A 20993-nucleotide genomic window follows, 5' to 3' on the forward strand; every position below is an offset into this window, starting at 1 on the left:
GGTGACCTCAGCACATGCTGGTGCTGTTTTGGATAAACAGAACACCGTGCCTTAGCTGTTGGAATCAGGTCAGCTACCGACTGACAGCTGTAGAGCTGCTCTTTTTCCTCAAGCACAATTTTCTGTGATGCAAAGACTGACCATACAGTGAGAAAATGTTCATCTTCAGAAGTAATTCTTCATTTTCTTCACAACTCCCAACTGATGAGAGTTTGCTATGAATTCTGCTTGTCCCTAGGAGCACTCACTTTATCGGTAAACTGGAAGAGCTAGGCACAAAAGATAAGGGCTCTCTTTGAAGTGCTGGATTTCTATGAAGACTAATAATGCTGGCACTGTGGACACAGTCTAAGGAGTACCATCTTATTTTTCAGAATGCATCCCCATACATCGTGGGGCTCTACCAGCTACAATTGCATCATTCAATACCTCTTTGCCACAATTAAGTGGACAGAGGTAGAGACTTGACCCTAGATGGACCGAATTCCCCCACCTAGAAACCAAAGCTGGAATTGGGATTCAAAGAAGCCAAATGAGTTCTGCATGCTGCTGGAATTTTTGTATGTTACCGCTGGGATTCTGCATGCTCTTTTCTTATGTGGCCTGACAATCACAAAAAGGTAGGCTCTGGCAACAGAAAGAATCAAAACTGCAGAAAGCAGCAGAGATGCAGACATGGGAAGATTCTAACAATTTCCAGTTCCTGTTTCTAGTCTCTTCCTGAGGTCCAGCTGCATTCTCACACTTGAGCTCTCTGTGTCTTTATAATACATTCTCCATTTTTGTTCCAGTCAGCTCAAGCATGTTTCTATTATTTTAATTTTTTAAAAACATCTCTTAGCTAACAGTAATAAACACTTTAATGCCAAGCGTAAGTGTAGCACAGACCACTGATTGTAACCCAATATTCTTTCTTCTCCCTTCTTTTACAGTAGTGTCTGGGTTTTGGACAGGTACATGGTTGTCAAACTCAAGCTTTCACTTCCTAGCTTCCTTTGCAGCTAGGTGTGACTATATGACTGAGTTCAGGCTAATATGATGTACGTGAAATGGATGCATGCAACTTTAGCATTATCTCCTTCAGACAAGCAGCCTATCCTGAATTTTCCTCTTTTCTCATTGACTGGAAAATGGTGACCACTGGAACAGCTGTCTTGGACCAGAAACAGAAACACATTTGAGATGACAGAGCCAACTCACCAACCAAGATACCTGGTTGACCTTTAGGAAAAATTCTGCTACTTTCTCCACCTGCCTAACCAATTTTTTTTGCCTAACCTGCCTAACTGACTCTGTGGAGGACTTTTTGCCTAATAAAAATTGTATTGCTAGGCATGCACCCCAATGCTCACTGCAGTACTATTCAAAATAGCCAAGACATGGAAGCAACCTAAATGTCCATCAACAGAGGAATGATGCATAAAGAAGATATATACAATGGAATAGTCCTCAGCCTTTGAAAAGAATGAAATAATGCCATTTGCAGCAACACGGATGGGCCTAGCAATTGTCATACTGAGTGAAGTAAGTCAGACAGAGAAAGAAATATCATATGACATTGCTTATATGTGGAATCTAAAAAGAAATGATACAAAACAATTTACTTACAAAGCAGAAAGAGACTCATAGGTTTGGAGGATGAACTTATGGTTGCTGGGAGGAAAGATGGAGGGAAGGGATAGTCAGGGAGTTGGACATGTTTACATGGTTATATTTAAAACGGATAACCAATAAGGACTTACTGCTGTATATTGTCACCCTGCTTGTTTAACTTATATGCAGAGTACATCATGAGAAACGCTGGGCTGGAAGAAGCAAGCTGGAATCAAGACTGCCAGGAGAAATATCAATAACCTCACATATGCAGATGATATCACCCTTATGGCAGAAAGTGAAGAGGAACTAAAAAGCCTCTTGATGAAAGTGAAAGAGGAGAGTGAAAAAGTTGGCTTAAAGCTTAACATTCAAAAAACTAAGATCATGGCATCTGGTCCCATTACCTCATGGGAAATAGATGGGGAGACAGTGGAAACAGTGTCAGACTTTATTTTTGGGGGCTCCAAAATCACTGCAGATGGTGATTGAAGCCATGAAATTAAAAGGCGCTTACTCCTTGGAAGGAAAGTTATGACCAACCTAGATAGCATATTAAAAAGCAGAGACATTACTTTGCCAACAAAAGTCCGTCTGGTCAAGGCTATGGTTTTTCCAGTGGTCATGTATGGATGTGAGAGTTGGACTGTAAAGAAAGCTGAGTGCCGAAAAATTGATGATTTTGAACTGTGGTGTTGGAGAAGACTCTTGAGAGTCCCTTGGACTGCAAGGAGATCCAACCAGTCCATCCTGAAGGAGATAAGTCCTGGGTGTTCATTGGAAGGATTGATGCTGAAGCTGAAACTCCAATACTTTGGCCACCTGATGTGAAGAGTTGACTCATTGGAAAAGACCCTGATGCTGGGAGGGATTGGGGGCAGGAGGAGAAGGGGACGACAGAGGATGAGATGGCTGGATGGCATCACTGACTCGATGGGCATGAGTTTGAGTAAACTCCGGGAGTTTGTGATGGACAGGGAGGCCTGGCGTGCTGCGATTCATGGGGTCACCAAGAGTCGGACACGACTGAGCGACTGAACTGAGCTGAACTGAACTGTATATAACTCTGCTTAGGCAGCCTGGATGGGAGGGGAGTTTAGGGGAGAATGGATACATGTATATGTATAACTGAGTCCCTTCCCTGTTCACCTGAAACTACCATAACATTGTTTGTTAATTGACTATTCCCCAAAACATAATAAAAAGTTTAACTAAAAAATTGCAATCCTGGTTTACTTTGGCAAAAAAAAGTAAAAATAACTACAAAAAAATTACATGCTACTAATAATTGCCCATTTTCCTCTGATCTTAGAAAATCTGGCTGCTTATTCTTTCGCAACAGTAAATTGTCCAAACAAGGTAAAATTGATTCCTCTTCTTTCCCTAGAAATATATCTGTCTGAAATCTCTTCCCCCTAGGCTCTCAACCTTGGGAAATGACATTTACTTTATCTTATAATCAAATCCATGCTAAGAAGAGAGCAGGCTGATATCTATAAATCCTGCCCTTTCCCTGAACTATCTGACAATAGTCACTCCTGCTTTTGCTGTATATGTAAAGTGGCTAAAACTGTCGTCGCTGAGCCACAGTTAAAAAGAGGAGGGAATCATTTGGTCAGCAGGCATCACCCAAAAAATCACACCACAGAGCCCACTTCCTTTTCTACATGTATATAGAATGTCATAATTGCTAGACTCACATCCAGTAAATGCTCTGGACTCAATGATTACAGGCAATTCTTAGAAATAGGGTATTTCCAACTAAGTACCAAGACTCCAAAGTCAAAAATGAAGTTTTGATTTATTAGAGGCAGGAGCTATAACCAAGTCTCAAGTAGTTTCAGTTTCATAAATACTTGCAGGAAATAAAGTTATTTTGGATTAATTTAGGACCACACACAGTATTCCTCAGTAACTTTGTCTCAGAAATACCCATAACACCCACTAAAGCAAGGTATTAATAATTCTAGAGTAGGCAAAACTTCTCAAGTTGCTTACAAATTGAAGTACCTTAATTTCTGTGACATTTCAAAGAGCAATATTTTAAGATTCAAGCATAATACATGATAAAAATCAGTCATTATCCATTTCTTTGCATATTCAAATTCAAAATAAAATGGAAAAAAACATTTAAAATTATAAACAAGATAAAACACTGAAGTTTGAATTGTTTCTGGCAACTATGAAGGACAAGAAATCAAATGAAAAATCTTTCAGTGTAATATACCTAATACAGGTGAATAGCATTTTTAGAAATCACTTTAATGTCTGTCTGAGCAAAAGGAGACAATTAAGAAATTCCTCAACCACCAGAAACACAAAAAAAACTGCATACTCAGAGGAAATAAACTCTAGAGTAGGAGTCTGTCCAGGACTGTTTGCCAATCCCTGACAAATTAACAATCAAAATTTCAAAGGCTCACAGTTGGTGGAGAGAGACAAAGGTCTAGGACCTGAGTCGTTCAAAAAAAGTCCACCAGAGTCAGAACCGCTGAAGAAAGGACACTATGGTCAGCGCCTGAAAGAAACTGCCCTTTATAGAGTCTGTAGAGACACTTGCATGCCACAGCTTCATCTCTGAGTGGAGAGCAGAGAGAGGTTAGAGAAAGGTAATGGCCTTCCCTTCCTAACCGCAAGCCTGTCTCAGAAAAATCAGGCTATCTCTACGGTCCAAAATACCCATATCTGGAAATGTCAATTAAATCCAGGTTTGGTAGTAAACACAAGTTCCTGGCAAAAGCATCTATATAGGTAAACTCACCTTAACATATCTCAAAAAGTCTCATGGTTAATGCTCCAAGGTTGGCTCACAGTGAAAAGCCATAAACCACTAAAGGATCGAACAACTATAAATGAGAGCTAAGATATAAATCAAGAGACTGCCAACTCAGACTCTCAAAGATGGTTAATCTCATAATGATTACAAGAAGCCTACAAAATGAGTTTACTTGTTACCATTAAATAAACAGACTATTATCAACTACAATCAAAGAAGAAGAAATTATGGAAATAAATTAATAATAATATCCAATTTTGAGGATTATAAATAATTAATATTAACTATTATACTGTGTAAGAATAGCACACAAGTAGAGTATATGACTGGTGTATGTATGTATGTACAAATTCAAGCATCATCATTTCTCAAGTTGCAAGGATCAATAGAGTGTTTCAGAGTTATTTCCAAATAATAATACATTTGATGTTATATTTGGGAGTATCTTCAAATTTCAGCAGAAAAATTCATGCTTTCCTCTCATTCTCCCAATTCCCACATTTTACACTCAACAAAGATTTATATAACTTTTTCAGTCTTGGGACAATAAAGAACTGGAAAAAAGACATTAAGAGGTACTGAACTCAGTAACTCACCATTAACTCCTCAAATATTATGTCTTGCCTCTAAGTAATGGGGCATTCATACTGTAATTCCTTTACAACAGCCAATGTGCAACCAGATGGAAATCAGACTAACTCAAAAAACTTCCTCTTCCCTGTCTTGATTCCCCACCAAGTAAATTAACTCCAGACTTTAGATGTTAAGCTGACTTTTTAAATCCAAATAATTACACATTCCAACAGACCAAAACATTTGTCACACTTAGTCTAAAAGTTCTTTTTTGTTACACCTTGGTTAATTGTTATGGTTTACTACTCATCTCTGTCTGTTACTTAAAATTGCTTAATGTTAATCAGAAGACCTTACTTCTGTTAAAGCTCCTCTTCTGTGGGTAGTGAAACTATGACTTTCCAACTCCCAACTTCTTTCTAGTTTCAAAATCTTCAATGATACACATGAATTAGTTTTATAATAAAAATAATTAAATCTGTTTTTAAATTTGAAGTCAAGGGATAAATTATATCTTCTGAGGCCTCCATTACAATACTGAATACAATGATTATGAACTTTCTTGTCTTTAAATTTTATTTTAGAGTCATTAGAACTATGATTCAATGGCCTTAAAGAGAAAAAAAATCCACAGCTCACCTTTCTGCACAAAACCTACACCGTCACAGTCACATGGTAATATACAAATGGTTAAGGATAATATTAAAACAACGACAATAAAAACAACAACTACCTTGGCATCTATATGTTTAGAGAATATGTTTGCATTTTTATTGCTGCCACATTACTTTCTTGTAGAGTGTATATTTAGGGGAATACTATTTTAATACTGTGTTAACTGGAAGTGAAACTGACATTAAAATTTCATGAGAAGAGTTTTTGTGTTCTCATATTAGCATTCAGAGGTAGAGTAAGGATGATTGGAAAACATGTGGGTGTGACTCAAACTCAAATTATATTTGTTCATATAGAAATAAAGCCCTTGTGATGTATGATTTCTTGGCTCAAAGCTTAATTTGCTAAATATTAATTTTTATATACATCTCTTTTAAAAGTGAATATAATTAATAGTATAAAATCAACTTTTGAGGTTTTAAAATTATAACTTCTAAACATTATTTTATTCAAGCTACAATATTTTCATTTATTTCCTTTGAAAATAATGCAAGTTTTGTGCAGCATTCCAAATACACCATTATCAGCACATGAAAATGAATAAATGTGTGACAAAGCCTGAATTTCTTTTGAAAGATTGACTGAATAGATTTTTTTCTAACATTTATCTGAACACAGAATATTTTCATTTGTTATTAGTTTTTGAAATTTTTGCCCTCTAATTGAATTTTTCTCCTTAGCAGGGTTTGTTTTATTCAACAAGTGTGAAAACTTGATACAATGGAATTTTCTTTTATTCAGCGGGACAAACGTACTTGTCTCTTTATATAATTATACAAATTTTCATAATTGGAAGATTTGCATTTTTGATGGATGAAATAGTGAAAGAACACCTGTAGTGCAAGATATTATAAAGTCACCAATTTATTTAGTTCATAACAATCTGAATTGATCTGTTTCACTGGATTTTAGTATTTTTTTCACCAAGACATCCCTGATAATTCGGTAAGCACTAGACTTCAGCAAAGATTAAATTCCTGGAAAATGTTTTTATTAGTTCCTAATGTAGGAAATGGAATAATTCAAACATAAATATAGGCCTTTCTGGTAATTTTGTCAAAAATAGGTATTGAAACCTTTTCAAGTAATACTCCAATCTCTCCAAGTGTACCTAGATTGAACTTTGAATTTAAAAAATAGCATTTATGAGCAATGTATTCATGAGCTTTCATTTGGGAAAAATGTCAAGACTTTCACTGCCAGCCAATATAGAAGAACAAGGACCAGATTTACACCCGTCTCTTAAATAACTAAAAAGTGAAACAAAATATACCAAGCAATGATTTTCAGACACTGAACAAATGGCAACAGAAAGCAGTGATCCCTGAGAGAAGGGATATAAATTATTTCAGTTCTATGGTTGTGCCAGCTTACTTCCTGGAGAGAGTTTCCAAACCACAACACAGGGAGAGAGAATCCAAAGAGAACCCAGAGTTCTCTCTGCATTGAAGAGACAGACAAGAATCCGGAGAGGCCGAGGCGCTTAGTACTTGCACGGCAGAGAAGGGCCGCCGCAGCAAAAAGAGCTACAGAAGGTGAGCTCCCGAGGTACAGAGCTGCCCCAGAGACCTGCTGAGCACTGATCGGAGCATGAGCAGACACCTTTTGTCCGGGCAACACACGGTTGTAAAGAAGCAGTAGGAATAATTTCTAGAGATCACACAAAGCTAGGAATGGTTCATGATCCCAAGAGCCAGGGTAGAAAATACACAGGAGCATCAGGAAGGGTACTCAGAAGGGTATTGCCTTACTAATTTGGGACAAATTAGCCCTAGACTTGGCTCAGTTAGTAAAGAATTTACCTGCAGGGTAGAAGACCCAGGTTTGATTTCTGGATTGGAAAGATTCCCTAGAGAAGAGAACGGCAACCCACTCCAGTATTTTTGCCTGGAGAATTCCATCACAGAGGAGCCTGGCGGGCTACAGTCCAGGGGTCGCAAAGAGTTGTACACAACTGAATGACTGACACACACATACACAGCCCTCGACTAAAGGCAGCTTTGATTCCATCTGCAAAAATTAAAGCTAGTTGTGAAAGACTCAATATGTTCCCAAGCAACTTAAGCTCATTCCGGAGAAAACGTCAAGAATGTTTCTAAAAATGCCAATACTCACAATGCTTGATATCCAATCAAAAATTACAAACAAGTAGGTAAATATGAACAACAGTGTTTCCCACACTGTTTTAATAACTAATTTAATAAAAATAGACCAATGAATGATACAAATGTCAGCAACAGCAAAACGCATGTTAAAGCAACTACTATAACCATACTCTATAAGTTCAAGAAGATGGAAGAACGAATGAGCCTATTAAGGAAAGAGAAGCCTGAGAGATATTATTAACACTAAAGATCTAACTGTAAATTCTAGAAGAGGAAAATATAATGTCTAAAATAATACTTACTCTGGATAATAAAAATCCAAGCCTGGCAACTGGAGAAGCTTGCAACCAGAAAACACAAACAGGTTGGAAAAATAGCCCTCATATTCCTATCCTTCGAGCAAATTAAGTAACAATGATAAACTGGCTATATTCTATTCCTATGATGTTATAGTTTTTATAGTTGTAGTTTCTTGTTTTGTGTTTTTCATTCTACCTATGATCATTTGCCTTACCCATAGTGATTAGCAATATTTAGACGAAGGGGGAAAAAAAAGCTCTCTGTTCCTTTATTGTTTGAGCAAACCAAACAAAATATATATTGAAGTTAAAAAAAAAAAACAGGATTAAAAGCATATTTGACACTACATAAGGAGAGATCATTGAATTTAAAACACAATAGCAGAAACTATTCAAAATTAAACTAACAGAACAAGTCTGAAAAAATTAAGGGATTACCAGTGAGCTATGAGAAAACTTCAAGTGGACTAATATACATGTAATTAGAAATAAAAACATTTTCCAGGTTTTGAAAGCTTTCATCTGTGGCCCACTCCTTGAAGCAGAGGATTAGATGAAACCATAGGAGAGAAGAGTGGTCCTGCCCTAGCATAATGGTAAACAACACAGTGTTCACTAAACGCTGTCCAACAACAGACATTAGGAAGATCATGATTTAATTCTAGTTAATAGCTTTGATCTACAGTGACCATTCTTTATAAGGTGCCTATCTTCCCATTCCTGACAAAAATCTTCCCAAGTAGGTATGTGTACTGGAGTGGCCTACACGGTGAGACGGTGAGATGACTAAAGCAGTTAAGACAGGCTGGAGAAAAATTTATAAACTGAAATTTATAATCTGAAACTCTGCCACTTACTAATATCCTTCCTTTCCTTCCTCTCTCACACCTCTATGACCCTACTTTGTTTAGATGGAGGACTTATTATCTATTGGTACATCACAGAGCTCTTAAACACAGTGGCATTGGAAGGAGCACATAACTCTCAGTGGAGATCATGACTCTTGAAAGTATAGAGGCAATAACAATATTCATCCATATATTTTTTAACTTATTCCAAATCTTTTATGGGCGAAGCACTATGAAATGTGTTGGTAATATATTAGTGATTAAGGGAGATACATTCTTAACCCATGGAAATGACAGAATACCTGGAGAGATTGACATTACCCTGATAATAGCATTAATTAATATATACTTGTTTAGTATACTAGCATTAATTATTTGTCTGAGGTAAATCATTTTTTTCCTTTTTCCATGCTGTATCTACAGGGGGCTAGAGACCCCCGGAAAATATATTTCCCAGAATTCCTTGCTAACTGACTTCCAGTTAGGTTTGGCTGATAAGAGGAGTTGATACGATATTAGAAGTTGACAGGAGAGGGAAAGTCTTGGGTCTTCCTCTCTACTGGGCATTTATTCCTCTTTGTTCTCTTTGTGGTGGTGTCTCTGAAGGTGGCTATGACACTTCTGGGGTCCCATAATTGGCTCTGATTTCCCTAACTCAGGTATAGCAGTCCATGCTAAAATGTCCCCTTTGGCAGTTCTAGCACTCTGGTAGGCACCCCAAGAAGTCAAAAATACACCCCCAATCTAGGCCACCTCACCTTACTCTTACAGTTCCTAAGTATAGCCCACAAATCCCCCCTTTTCCATATCACTGTCAATTGGCCCCAGTCTAGTTCAAAAAGAACCCAGAGTATGGAACCAATGCTTTTACCACTTGTATAACTAATTTGTTCTATCAAATTCACCTTCCTTGAAATTTCTAGTGTGATTTCTGTTCCCCTGACTGATACATTTATCATTTTGATTAATGTCAAGTACACGGTCCAAAGAACACATATAATGGGAGATCTAATCTCTGCTGGGGAATCAGAGAGAGTTTCCTTGAAGAATTAATGTTTAAACTAAGAAATAGAGTATGAATAGAAGTTAGCCAGGTAAAGGGAAGTCGGATGATCAAATATCACATTATTTAAGATACCAAAGGACTATTCTACAAAAGACACTTCCCTGTTATACAGGTGACATAGTTCCATGGTGTACTTCTTACTGTATTACTGAACCTATAGCCAGCCTGCCAGGGCCTACTTAGAGGGCTAACACAAAGAGCTGTTTTGTTTTGTTCAGGACTACTTCTAAGATTACAATTAGCAAAATACATTTCCAACATAGGAAAATAAGATATTTCAAACCACAGAAATATTTATTTTCATGTGGGCTTCCCCATAATTCTCCCCATCCTCAGCCATGAATCTCTAAAACAGTTTGGCCATGTAGAAATGGGTCACATATATTTGTAGCCCTTTTTCTTGTGATTCTCTAGAATTTCCGCTTGGTTTCTCAAGGGTTTACTTTTTATGTTTCCAGAGCGTAGCTCACAAATCTGACATTTTCCATGTTAATGTTAATTAAGCCTCAATTTAAAGGGAAGAGAACCCAGGCTATGAAATCTAGGCAGGACTCCTAATGCCTCCTGATTTGTACCTGAAAAACAGATATTTAGGCCTCCATTTCCTCATCTCCAAAATGAAGGTTTTGGACTAAAAAATCATTAACATACTCCGTCATATTCATATCCTATGACCAGGTAATTCTGTTACATAGATGCATTTTAGACCATATGGAAGACTTAGCATAAGTTGGACTCATTGGCACGCTATCTTCATCTCTGGTTTTGTGTATAAACTTTATTTTGGAGTAGAAGGAGGGAAAACCACTAGGCCATTCAATACTTACACTTCACAGTGCTCAGTCACGTCCAACTCTTTAAGAACTCATGGACTGTAGCCCGCCAGGCCCCTCTGTCCATGGGATTATCCCAGCAAGAGTACTGGAGTGCATTGCCATTCCTCCAGGGGAATCTTCCTAACCCAAGGATCAAACCCACATCTCCTGTGGCTCCGGCAGATTCTTTACCACTGAGCCGCCTGGGGAGCCCTATTTTGGAGTATCTTCAATTAAAATTGGTCAATTAGAAAGTAATTTGGGGACTTCCAATAGTAGCAAGAGTTTTGATAGCGTACCTTAGGCCTCCATCATGTCTCAGATGATCTTTCCTATACTTTCTCATGTTCTATCTTTAAATTGTGTCCTTGGATCATATTCCCTAAAATATCCTATCTCAGAACACCTTCCTTTCACATGTAGAAGATTCACAGGCATGTGAAAAGAACTAGGTTGGCACTGTTTATATTTCTTAAGAAACTTTTCTTTTTCCTCTCTCTCCCTCTCACTCTTTCCCTCCCTCCCCTGTCTTTTCTCTCTCCATTCTCTTCTTTTTTCTGCCTTCACTTGCTTTTCCTATTTTCTTCCCATTTCTCCTATTAACTTCCCTTATGACAGTTGGGAAGATCCTAGATGTTCAGTTCAGAACATAAAAGCAAGTAAAATAGCATTACAAATTGAATTTTAATTTGACAGTATAGATACAATGCATACTATATTCAGTGCATTTGGAATAACATAGTAAGGAAAGTATATGTCATAACTCAACTGGGTTAGTTATTATGAATAATATGTGATGACAAAATACACTTAGTAAGGAATGAACAGGGTTGGGGGGGGAGAAACCAGGAAACGGATGGGGAAAATTAAAGATAAGTGTGGAGGTGGGGATAGATGACAGCTGCAAAAATAACTGAAAATACTTCCCCCCTCTTTTGGAAGGTTTGTCTCTTCTCAACTTTCAAAACTCTTGCTTCCTCTCAGAAGCCTTACCTGAGCACCCCATATTGAATTATCTATTCTCTCCTTTTTCTCACTTGTATTCTAATATTATTACACACTTCAAATTCTATCACACAGAAAGGCATTTATTTATGTGCCTGTCCATTGTCCTGCTTTCCACTAAACATGAGTTTCCTTGAGGACTCACTGTATAGTTTTCAACTTTAAATTCTTCATCTGACACATATGAGGTAGCTCTATGTCCCCTATTTACTATTCATGTAAACATACACTAGTTTTTAAGATTTTTCTGAGCCACAACCTCCTCTTTGAGAACATTAGGAAACTACTGTGTGTGTGTGTGTGTTAGCGGCTCAGTCGTGTCTGACTCTTTGCGACCCCATGGGCTGTAGTCCACCAGGCTCCTCTGTCCACTGGATTCTCCAGGCAAGAATACTGGAGTGGGTTGCCATTTCCTTCTCCAGAGGATCCTCCTGACCCAGGGATTGAACCCAGGACTCCTGAATTGCAGGCAGATTCTTTACCATCTGAGCTACAGGGAAGTCCCAAAGTCACTCAGTCGTGCCCCACTCTTTGTGACCCCATGAACTATACAGTCCATGGAATTCTCCAGGCCAGAATACTAGAGTGGGTAACCTTTCCCTTTTCCAGGGATCGAACCCAGGTCTCCCACATTGCAGGCAGATTCTTTACCAGCTGAGCCACAAAGGGAAGCCCAAGAATACTGGAGTGGGTAGCCTATCCCTTCTCCAGAAGATCTTCCTGACCCAGGAATCAAACTGGGGTCTCCTGTATTGCAGGCGCATTCTTTACCAACTGAGCTATCAAGGGAGTCCAGGAAACTACTACCTCAGGATTAAAATTAAATAGCTAGGGTTGAGCTTTCCTTAAGCACCAGGGAATTAATCAAACTTTTATTTTTAAAAGCCTCAAACTTTTAATGACATTAAACTGAATTCTGTGAGAAGGAAAAGCCTCTGAAGGTTGATGACAAAAGCAAATTGTCTAAGGCCTGGTAGTTGGATTCCCGAGGTTTGGTAGGGCAAGGTGGTGGCCAGCTCTGCAGTGCAGTAGACCTGCCTCCCTGACCTGGCAGGTCTCCCAGAGCGCCTGGAAATAGCACAGCACTGACAGCAAGGACCTTCGAATGGACCACTGCCGACTCGCAGAGTCTCACAGTGTCTTCCCTGAGCCATGGAAATCCAACAATAACCCAAAGAATGAAGAACGAACCGCAAAACAACCAGATTTGGTGAGTGGGGAACTGAAATTTTATTTTATTTTGCACTATGAAGAAATATAATGACTCTTGCTTTTTCATCATTTTCAAGCAGTTCTTATGATAAACCTGAGGTTTCTGATCAGTGTGAACTTGGCACTACAGTACAGAGAACCGTTAATTGTTTGGGGGAAGCTGAGTGGGAGGGGCTTTTTCCTAACTATTAATAGAAGCTTTGTGATTTCTACTCTGAGCTAGAGAAGATTACACTAATCTCACCAGCAGAAAATCTGGGGAGGATATTAGTCAACAGCTGACATTTTAGAAATTATTTCAGAAGATTTTTGAAGCATATTTTCTGAAAGTCGCAATCTCTGTGTTAGGCCGCCCATAGCAGATCTCAGAAAATTCTTACTACTCAAATACTTAAATTATTTCACCTTTCCATAACTGATGCTTTTCCATATACATTTAAAATCCTTTCTCTGTTTTCCACATTCAGATTTTTTTCTACTAATGAATGTGGCTCACACCCGTCACTATTTTCCCTCAATAATTTTTCTTGTCTATCAAGAGTCTTTTAAGAAATAGCAACAGTACCATTCAAATTTCACAGATTTAACTACAAATACTTTTTAAATGTTTTACAAAGTTATGAATGGGTAAAGGTAATAAGCAAACAGAAACTATTTCTGAAATTCAACCTATATCTGTCATGTAAGCTTCTCTAATATAGTGCTATTAAAAGATATTTCTGACTTGTTTCACAGCCTTTTGAGTATTTTTTAGTGATTATTTCTTTATGATCTCCTTCATTTTCAACAAGAAATATCAGCTAGAGATCTTAGCTTTAAATGAGCATTATGAACAAGAGAAGACATAGCTAAACTAAGTCAAACTATTTAGCGGAGTGAAAAATTATGCAAACCTCTGAAGTGTGTATTCCCTTTTCCTGTTGGCCTTATGTAATTTAAGCAACTGAATATATTTCTAGGCAAATTTAACAAATTCACATCTTAATTATGTTCTCAAAGCAATTTATTTTCTATTTCTAAAAAATTCCCTCCTAAGGTGAAAGAAACACTCAGGGAAATTTAAATGATATCCAAAGGAGAAAAAAAAATAAGTCTGAGCTATACAGTATTTTATGAAGACCTGTATTAGCTTTGCTTAAACAATAATGGATAAACAACTATTTCTCCTTTATTTTATGATTATATACCACTATAAGTATATAGTACTAATGCCATACTATAACAATGTAAAGTCTATCTTATTCCACAAATCATCATTAATATTATGAGCTGAAGAGGGTCTTTGCTTAATTGTACTTGCTTTCATTATTTTTTATATTTTCTCATACTAAATATATGAAGTAACAAAAAGGTATAATCAAATGTTATTAAATTTTTTACTTTAAAAGATTATAAAATGTGCTAATTTATTATATAATTTATCGCTATAAATATGAATATGAACAATCTGTGTTTCAGAGCATACATATATAATTCAAATAGCTTATTTATTTTAGTAGTTTTTATTTTTAAATAACTCATTTCTGTCCATTTAAGGGCTGCCTGAACTAAGATTCAGTGTGATAAATGAAATGAGCACTTAAGTTACAGGTGTACTTACTGCAATAAATAATGAGAAGTAAATATCACACATTTAAATTAAGAAATTCAAATCTATTTAGCCTCATTTTAAGGAAATATAATTTTCAAAATTTCAAACTTATAATGTACATACATCTTCATTAAAAATGTACTCTGTAAAGTACCTTTCTTGTCTGATGCTCTTTCTTTAAATTAGACAGATGATTGATAGATGATAGAAAGATTATATTCCTTACATTACAAATAATACTTATATGTTCAACCAGATTTTTCTAAACATATGTATTGCATAAAATGAGATAAACAAACTCATGTCAATTCATAAACTTTGACAAAATTTGAAGCCACTTTTGCACAGCCAAAAGAGAAAACTATTTAGAAATCTCAAATATCATTTCTTCATCATTTCCTTTTCCTTTTATCAAATTCATCACTGAAACATTACAATCAAATGTTACCAATAATTTTTAAAATAGCACTAAAATATTATCTATTTCTAATTTATAGAGCAAAATGTAATTTAAATGTTTTTAACACATGACTTTAAAATTAAGTTGAAATTTACAGTTATGTGCTTTTAAATCCCTAGATATATGTAATTGTATATTTTATAGTTCTAATTAAATTATTTAAAGGAAAAAATTACCTTTGTAATGTCTCAGGAACATAGTCTGTGAGAGTCAATCTCTCCATCTGCTTTCTATGTACTATAAGCATTGTCTTTCTGCTTACTCTTACTTCTCTACTTGTTCTACTTCTATGGGAGGTCAAGCTATATAAACCATGATTTAGTTCCTCTTTTTGGCACTACATTCATTTCTCATATTTCTGACTATAATTTTGAAGAGAATGAGTAATATTTAACTGATCATGATTTGAATAATTTGCAATAGCAAAAAACAACACAGTTCTTTTTCCCCCATCAAATATTTTATCAACAATGCTCTACATACAAATAAAAGGTAGAAGTGATTAATATAAAAACTGAGAAGTAAGCACAAATTTCAATGTGTAATAAGAGGACAATATTGCCACTGTTAGGTGAAGTCTCCTAGGAAAAGATAAATTATTCCTCTGTCATCATTATCCAGCTTTGTTTCTCTGGATTTTACAAATTTTCATCCAAAAAGGTCAACAAATAAGCCCAAGTTGGAAACACTGAGCTTGCTTCAAAGATTTGTAGGGAAAGTGAGTAATCTTCCCAGACCAAAAAAAAGTAACTTACATACATCTGTGTATCTGTGTCTGCGTGTGTATTTGGCAATGGATGAGTGTGGTAATCATTACCAGTGCTCACCATTTTTACCCATATTCCAGTCTCTTATAGTTCTGACACTTGAAGTTAGGAGTGGCCATGAGACTAACTTTGACACAGAGAAGTAAAGGAGTTTGAAACATATACTCTCTGATAATTGGCTCTATATCCCTCCTTTCTGGCTGCTTTGGTGGTTGTGGAAGCAAGTGTCCAGTTTCCATCAACCCAGGGCCCCAAATGACTCTGGTGGACAAAATCCTCCTATAACCTACATTGATCTCATAGCCCAAATGAAAAATAACTATTTTATTAACTACTGAGATTTGGAGGTTAAATGTCTAACCTAATGAATTCTAACTAGTTCAGGGGATGAAATTATAAGTACTCTATTTTCAAAAGTGTGTGCCTTTAACTACCCATGCTAGAAGAACAAGCCTCTGCACTCTTCTGTGAACTACCTTCCCTCTACATTGAATGTGCAGAATAGTGGCATGAAAAGAGGACAATGCTGGAGATCTGCAAAGTTGTCCAAAGCAATGCAGACTAATCAGCAGCAAAGCTTGGACTTCTCACTAACTTGTTGCACTACTTTGGGCAAGTCATTTAAGCACTCTAACCTTAAGTTTCCCATTTGTAAAGTGAGTACAATAATAGCTTCTCTGTTTATACAACAAAGTTGAGTAACAAAATAATGTACAAATTTTATGTGTTGCCCTTACTAGAGGATAGAAATGCACTCTATTCTTCTCTAAATCACCAATCACCTGGTATTTTATACCACAATGGATACTAAATAAATATTAATAATTAAGGCAAAGGCAAATTCTATTTCAATAGTTGTTTAAGACTTTAATCAATGTCTAACACTGGTTTATGGACTGAGAACAACTCTTTCAGGAAATACTTTTCACTAGCAAAGTATTTAATTATTTTAGTGTGTTAAATACTTATTAATGACTTACCACATGACAGGTATTGTTCTATGCAATGTGTATGCTAAGTCGCTTCGGTCTTGTCTGACTCATTGCAGCCCCACAGACTGTAACCCACCAGGCTCCTCTGTCCATAGGATTCTCCAGGCAAGAATACTAGAGTGGCTTGCCTCTTCCTTCTCCAGGGGATCTTCCCGACCTGGGATTCGAACCTGAGTCTTTTACGTCTCCTGCACTGGCAGGCAGGGTCTTTACCACTGCCACCACCCGGGAAGATCCCTCTATGCACTGGAGGAGTGAATAATTAAGCCATTTAGGCAAATTCTCTGATGTGATGGAGGAAAACAGACAGTGACAAGCAGAGGCTATAAGCAGAAAAAGGAAGCGGAAAGGGAGAGTTTGATAAGTAGTCAGAAAAGACCTCATTACTAAGCTGACATTTAAGCAAGAGTATTCAGAGAAGAAATGTAAACCGTGTGAATACTTGAGGAAACAGCATTCCAGGCAGTGGGTGCAGCATGTGCTAGAGCCATGATGCAGGGCATTCTTGTGTGTTTGAAGACCAGCGTGACAGCCACTTAGGTTGAGATACCTTGAGAAAAGGATGAATGCAAGGACGAGATCAAACATGCAGAGAAGGAGCCAAATCTCCTATAAGCTATGATGAAGGCAGCGAGTTCTTTCTGAATGACGTAGAAAGCATTAGAAAGTTTTAAGGAGAGGAGAACATTTGTTTTTCTTCTTTTTTTTAGGAGAGGAGAACATGATTTGGCTTACATGTTCAAAGGATCATCAAGGCTGCTTTGTGGAGAACGAATTGTAGGAGGCCAACTATGGAAGCAGGAAAATAAGTTGGTTATTGAAATAGTCCAAGTGAGACAATTGGCTCCAAGCACTGATATTTGGACAGATATATATATAGATATATATATATATGTCTGTGTGTATTTATATTAATATAAACTCATATAGAGTAAGTTGCTCAGTTGTATCCAACTTTTTGCAACCACATGGACAGTAGCCCAACAGACTCCTCTTTCCATGAGATTTTTTTCCAGGCAAGAATACTGGAGTAAACACATTTATATAACATATATGGATCATATTTCCTTTCTGCAGCTATTTTCAGAGTTATGTTGCTATGGCAAGAGTAAAACTAGAGAGAAAGTGCTGCATATGCAGGGGTATATGTATGCCAGGAATAGCCTCCTGATATGGTGAAGGAAGAAAGGAGGCTTTACCTTAAGAGATGCACAAGAAATTTATGTATCAAAACAATATGATATTAGCACAAAAACAAAGAAATATAGATCAATGAAACAGGATAGAAAGTCCTGAGATAAATCCATGTACCTTTGGTCACCTAATCTATAACAAAGGAAGCAAGAATATACAGTGGAGTCTTTTCTATAATTAGTGCTGGGAAAACTGAACAGTTACACATAAATGAATGAAATTAGAATACTCCCTAACACCATACACAAAAATAAACTCCAAATGGATTAAATACTTAAATATAAGGCTAAATTCTATAAAACTCTTAGAGGAAAACATAAGCAGAATACTCTTAGACATAAATCACAGCAAGATCTTTTTCAATCCACCTCCTAGAGTAATGAAGATAAAAACAAAAGTAAACAAATGAGGCCTAATTAAACTTAAAAGCTTTTGCACAGCAAAGGAAACCATAAAGAAAGCAAAAAGATAACCCACAGAATGGGAGAAAATATTTCCAAACAACGCAACCAATAAAGGATTAATCTCCAAAATATACAAACAACTCATGCATTCGTGAGTGTTAAATCACTTCAGTCACGTCCAGCTCTTTGTGACTCTATGGACTGTAGCCTGCCAGGCTCCTCTGTCCATGGGATTTTCCAATCAGGCATACTGGAGTGGGTTGCCATGCCCTCCTCCAGGGATCTTCCTGACCCAACGATCATTCCCTAGTCTCGTACGTCTCCTGCATTGGCAGGCAGGTTCTTTACCACTAGCACCACGTGGGAAGCAGCTCTTGCAGCTCAATTTATAAAAGGAAAAAATCAAAAAATGAGAAGAAGACCTAAATAGACTTTTCTCCAAAGAAGAAATACAGATGACCAATAGGACATGAAAAGATGCTCAACATCACTAATTATTAGAGAAATGCAAATCAAAACTATAAGAGGTATACCTCACACCTGTCAGAGTGGGTGTCATTAAAAACTCTACAAATAACAAATCAAATGCTAGAGAGGGTGTAGAGAAAAGGGAACCCTCCTATACTCTTAACTGAGAATGTAAATTGGTGTTGCCACTATGCCAAACAATATGGAGGTTCCTCAACAAATACTAAAAATAGAGCCACCATGTGATTTAGCAATCCCACTCCTGGGCATATATCCAGAGGAAATCATAATTCAAAGAGATGCATGTACCTCAATGTTCATTACAGCACTATTTACAATAGCCGTGACATGGAATCAACCTAAATGACCACCAAAAGAGGCATGGATAAAGAAGATGAGGTACATACATACAATGGAATATTACTAGGCCATAAAAATAATAAAAGAATGCTATCTGCAGTGACATGGATGGACTTAGAGATGGCCATACTGAGTGAAGTCAGTCAGAGAAAGATAAATATCATATGATATTGCTTATATATGGAATCTAAAAAAGGGTACAAGTGAACTTATCTACAAAGCAGAAATAGAGTTACATATGAAGAAAACAAACTTATGGTTACCAGGGATTAAGTAGGGGGGGTAGGAAAGGATAAACTGGGAGATTGGGATTGACATTTACACACTGCCATATATAAAATGAATAACTAATAAAGACCTACTGTGTAACACAGAAAAGTCCTCTCAGTACCCTGTAATGAGCTGTGTGGGAAAAGAATATTTTAAAAAGTGTGGATATATGTATATGTATGTATATGTATTTGATTCACTTGGCTGTATACCTGAAACTAACACAATACAGTAAATCAACTGCGCTCCAATAAAATCTTTTAAAAAGAAAGAGATGCACAAGAACAGAGTCTGTAGAAGAATAAAGAGAAGTAGGGGTAGAGGAGAAATTTTATTCGTTCCGGTTCAGTTCAGTTCAGTCGCTGTCATGTCCAACTCTTTGTGACCCCATGGACTGCATCACGCCAGGACTCCCTGTCCATCATCAACTCCCAGAGTTTACTCAAACTCATGTCCATTGAGTCAATGATGCCATCCAACCATCTCATCTTCAGTCGTCCCCTTCTCCTCCAGCCTTCAATCTTTCCTACCATCAGGATCTTTTCCAATGAATCAGCTCTTTGCCTCAGGTGGCCAAAGTATTGGAGTTTCAACTTCAACATCAGTCCTTCCAATGAATATCCATGACTGATTTCCTTTCAGATGGACTGGTTTATCTGCTAAAGTTTGGTTATTTTCAAAAAGTGACCTTCAGTGGGAAGATTGGGAATCAAAACAATCCAAATAGTGAGAACATGGAGGCAACACATATGGCTTTAAAAAAATCACCTGTGAACCACGTATATGTATGACTAAGTCCCTTTGCTCTTCACCTGAAACTATCACAACATTGTTTGTTAATTGGCTATACTCCAATACAAAATAAATTAAAATGACCTGTGGACCTATTACTAGTGACATGAGAAGAGTTATTTAGAACAGCCAGCAAGAGGCAGTGTAGGCTTATGAAGTATAACAGATACATCAGCCTGAAGTCCAAGATGAGCCTCTAAATCAATTTTATGCAACATAATATTAACACATGGTAAAAACAAACTGTGAGATATGATAGTATTACTGTGACACGTCATTTTGCAAAATATTCAATAGTCGTTGGTTTCTATTATTGCAAGAACATTTCCCTTTGTTACATATAGTCAGCAGAATTATCACCAGTGTCTGAACTTACAATCTCAAACTCTCTGTAGAAGGCAATTTCCTAAACTTCAGGGAAATCTGATCCAATAGAAAGGTGACCCCATTAAAATATCGCCCAGGGTTCAATCCCAGAGAAGCCAGACTGGTTTCTTAGGCATTCTCAGGCATTTCTCCCACATTCTCAGGCAGTTCCAAAGGACAATTACAATGTCAGTTGCTCAATTTGGTTGGCAGTCATGCCCCATGTAAGGAAGAAGACAGAGAGGCACAATCTGAGTGGAGCATGCCAAAGAAGCCATATGGCAGTCTGGAGGTAAAGAAGAAAAGTTTACTTGACTTAAAGTTAACTTAAAGTCAAGGCAGCCAAGAGGCTGGAGAATAGC

The 20993-nt window shown here is 37.0% G+C and overlaps 1 protein-coding gene across 10 annotated transcripts in view; it reads right to left on the reverse strand.

Moving 5' to 3' along the window:
* Nucleotides 1-15281, reverse strand: part of TFEC (transcription factor EC) — a 224327-nt gene extending 209046 nt beyond the window's left edge. For 7 of the 10 annotated variants that reach the window (XM_070468644.1, XM_070468660.1, XM_070468637.1 and 4 more), the window contains exon 1: nt 15195-15281. The gene's annotated coding sequence lies outside the window, so the exon portion shown is untranslated. Of the gene's footprint in view, nt 1-4354; nt 4415-15194 lie in introns of those variants that run through there. The other 3 variants (XM_070468671.1, XM_070468674.1, XM_070468633.1) reach the window with 1 other exon arrangement.
* Between the last annotated feature and the right edge of the window lie 5712 nt (nt 15282-20993).

The sequence above is a fragment of the Odocoileus virginianus genome, chromosome 1 (assembly GCF_023699985.2).
Source record: "Odocoileus virginianus isolate 20LAN1187 ecotype Illinois chromosome 1, Ovbor_1.2, whole genome shotgun sequence".
Classification (NCBI taxonomy): Eukaryota; Metazoa; Chordata; class Mammalia; order Artiodactyla; family Cervidae; genus Odocoileus; species Odocoileus virginianus.